Source organism: Dipodomys spectabilis, unplaced genomic scaffold, assembly GCF_019054845.1.
Source record: "Dipodomys spectabilis isolate Male_0828 unplaced genomic scaffold, ASM1905484v1 ptg000043l, whole genome shotgun sequence".
Lineage (NCBI taxonomy): Eukaryota > Metazoa > Chordata > Mammalia > Rodentia > Heteromyidae > Dipodomys > Dipodomys spectabilis.
This window is the reverse complement of record NW_024870720.1, coordinates 12749583-12753590: the sequence shown is the minus strand read 5'-3', so window position 1 is coordinate 12753590 and position 4008 is coordinate 12749583.

Sequence of the window (4008 nt, the reverse complement as noted above, 5' to 3'; positions counted from 1 at the left end):
CTCCTCACCCACTCTCGTCTCCCCATGGACCTAAGTGCGGGCTGAGCCCTGGAGTCCAGGACTCGCGCGCGCAGACCCCGCCTCCTCGGCACTCTCAGCCAATGAGGATGGCTGGGTGGGGCACCCGCGTCAGCCACGCCCCCGCAGCCTTGGAGTTGGATACTCAGTGTCTTGGTGTGGTTGGCTTTGCTGGGGCGTCTGGCACCTGCCATTTGGGTGGCGGTAGGAAGGATCAGAGAAAGGTAGATAGGACCCAGAAGCACCCTGACCTCACAGGTCAACGGCGTCAGTCGGCGTGTGGAGGCCGAGGAAGCCACTCCAGGGGTAATCTGGTACCGTGGAGGCAGTGCTGGGGCTCCTCTCTGACCTCCTCCCTCGGCTGGCTCTGAGGGCTCTGCTGGCTTGTTTGGGAAGCCTTCGATTAACAATAGAATCGAACCTGCTGCTTCGTGCAGAAATCACTGTTAGTGTTCCGCGCTGATTCCCAGTGCCAAGATTTATTCTGGGAACTTTCAATCAAACTGTCCTCTGTGCTATTATTATTATTAGTGACCCCGCTGTTCATCCACGGCTCCAGCGTCTCCCCCGCAGGGGTTTCCATCCCTCAGCTAACTCTCCCCTCCTCCACCCACCCGGAGTGACCTCTTCAGGGAAAGGCAATGTCAAACTGGAAAGACCAACTCCAAATAATAGCTGTGAATGTTTATAATAATCTTGCTATGCCATCAGTATTATGTAGGTGCTTCCTATGCACTAACTCATTAAATTCTACAGCAAAGCTTATTGAGATCCGGTTTAAAGATGAGCATCAGAGACAAGGAGGAGGCTAAAGGACCTAATCAAGTCTTGACAGCAGGCATTTGTGCAACAGAAAATGGACACAGTCCTTGGTAAAAACCCTCACCAGAGAAAATAGTGTGTGTGTGTGTGTGTGTGTGTGTGTGTGTGTGTGTGTGTGTGCGCGTGTGTGTGTGTTGCCTTTGTGCATCACACTTTAGCCTAGGAAAATAAATACTCTTATCTGCTTGTCTTGCCTTTGCTCTAGGTAGCCATAGAGTAGCCATTCCTTTTATTACTTAAGAGTTTCATTGTAGAGGTCTGTCTTGCTTTTCTTGTTCTTAGGTTGATGAAAGAAGAGTTAAAAGCTAATTAGTATGGGATGACTTGTGGAGAAGGAATGGCACCAGAATGAGAGCAGGTGAAAATGAAAGGGAGGGAGAGGCTGACGGTGGAATAAGGAACCTTAAAATGTCTATTTAAATGTTTTCTTTGGGTATCAGACTTGAACTTTTATCTTTATCAAAGATTGGTGAGGATCATTCATGTAGCTCAAGGCATTTATTACTTGTTTGTTGAACAAACTCTTAGCATTTATTATATGCCAGGCACTATTCTAAGCACTTTATAAACATTTGCTTTTTAAATCCATGTGAAGTCTTTCAAGGTATATACTGTAGTTATACAAGTTTATATCTGAGGAAACAGAACACAGAGATTAAGCAGTTGTGTTTGTGGATACATCTCTTACTTGAGTGGAGTTGACATGCGAAACAAGGAAATCTGGCTTAAGAGTCTATGCTCTTTAGCCCATTTGCGATTAGATTTTAAATAAATATTTTAAAGATATACCTTTAGGATGTAGTTACAAAAATGAATTCCAGTTTTATACTAAGGCCTAGTTTTGTTGTAATTCTTTTTTTTTTTTTTTTGGTCAGGTCATGGGGCCTGAACTCTGGGCCTGGGCGCTGTCCCTCAGCTCTTCAGCTCAAGGCTAGAGCTCTACCACTTGAGCCACAGCGCCACTCCGGCTTTTTTCTTTTTGCTTATGTGGTGCTGAGGAATCGAACCCAGGGCCTCAGACATGCAAGGCAAGCGCACTACCACTGAACCATCTTCCCAGCCCTTGTAATTCTTTTTTTATTTCAATTCTGAAAAAAAAAAAACACTCAGTAAAAGATAACTGAACTTAAGGTCTTCCCCTCTCAAAGCTGCCTAGCAGAAATTGATATTAGATTTTTGTTTATTCTTGTTTTGTTTGTGTTGGTACCAGGGCTTGAACTTAGGGCCTTAAGCTCTTTGTCTCAAGGCTGGTGCTCTAACACTTGAACCACACAGGTACATCCAACTTTTTGGTGGTTAATTAGAGGAAAGAGTCTCATGAAACTTACTGCCCAGATTGGCTCTCAGCTGTGATCCTCAGATCTCAGCCTCTTAAGTAGGTAGGATTGCAGTCCTGGTCCTCGGGTGTCTGGCATCCTTCATTCTTATTTCCTATTTCTACATGATTTTGGATATGATGCAGTTAAAGCATACCATTTCTCAGTGAGTGACATTAAATTGGGGGATTAAAAAAAATTTAATTCCAAAAAGTATACTCTTTGTTTAATACAATCAAAAGCATTAAAAAGCCTTGCCTTTTCCTTGTTTCTTTCCTTCTTCTTCTTTCTTTCTTTCTTTCTTTCTTTCTTTCTTTCTTTCTTTCTTTCTTTCTTTCTTTCCTTTCTTCCTTCCTTCCTTCCTTCCTTCCTTCTTTCCTTCCTTCTTTCTTTCTTTCCTTCTTTTTTTTTTTTGCAGGGGGGGAGCTTGAACTCTGGGCCTGGGCTCTGTTCCACAGCTCTTCAGCTCAAGGCTAGCGCTCTACCACTTGTGCCACAGCACTACTTCTGGTTTTCTGGTGGTATATTGGAGATTAGAGTCTCACAGGCTTTCCTGCTCAGGTTGGCTTTGAATTTCAGTCCTCAGATCTCAGCCTCCTGAGTAGCTAGGCTTACAGATGTGAGCCACTGGTGCCCGCTAGCATTGCCTTTCCTAATGCAAAACTTAGAATGGGATCAGATAAGAGATCACCTAAAATGTCAACTCTTGTCTTACTGTTGTCTGTGCTAGATCAGTGTTGACTGTGCAAACCATTTAGGAGCATGGAAGTCCTCAGACAAGGCTACCTAACAAGGTGTTAACACTGTAGGACTGAGAAGGTCCTTTGCTGTGTTAAGCTCTAACCCCTCAGTTGCTACATTATGGAGGGAGTTGCTAGTTTCCCCTGGGGCAGGGGCCTAGGTGACAGAGATGTGTGGTTGCGGTTGGGGGTAGGAGAAGAGATAGTACTGTTGGTAATTTATGATTTCTTCTTTTTTTCCTCTACCTATGTAGGGGTTTGTCAATCTTATTAATTTCTTCCAAGAACCAGCTCTTTTTAATTCCTGACTTTAAAATTTTCATTGATTGCTGTTCTTATTTTGGTTACTTCCCTCTTTCTGCTCTGAGTTTAATCTACCAATTTTTCTACTTTCCAATGTAGATCATCAATTTTCATACTTAGTCTCTTTGAATATAAGCACTTAATGCTAACATGTGCTTTTCAATGCTACTCTAGCTCTATTTCACAAATTTTGATATGTTGTATATTTTATATCATTAGTTAAGGTGTTTTTAAAAATTTCCCTGTGATTTCTTCTTTCACCCACCATTTTTTTAAAATTTATTTTTAATTTTTAAAAATTTTTGCCAGTCCTGGGGCTTGAACTCAGGGCCTGGGTACTGTCCCTGAGCTTCTTTTGCTCAAGGCTAGCAACCACTTCCATTTTTGTCTGTTCATGTGGTACTGAGGAATCGAACCTAGGGCTTCATGCATGATGGGCAAGCACTCTACCACAAAGGCACATCCCTAGCACAACCATCATTTATTACTTAGACTCTATTGCTTGCTTTCAAAATATTTGGGATTCTCCAGGTTATTTTTCTGTTAATTGATTCCCAACCAAATGATGCTGTGAACATAGAACACATTGTGTATAATAATAGTCATTTGAAACTGATTGAGATTTGGTTTACAGCCGAATGTATGGTCCATGCAATATCCAGTAATCCAATTCGCTGTCAATATCAGACAATAATAATAATTATTTATTTATTTTATATTGCATAATGATTGAAGAGGAATTTTCTAATTAGAGTTACTATAGAATGATACGTTCTGAAGGATAGGATTGTGTTTCTGCAGGAACTTTG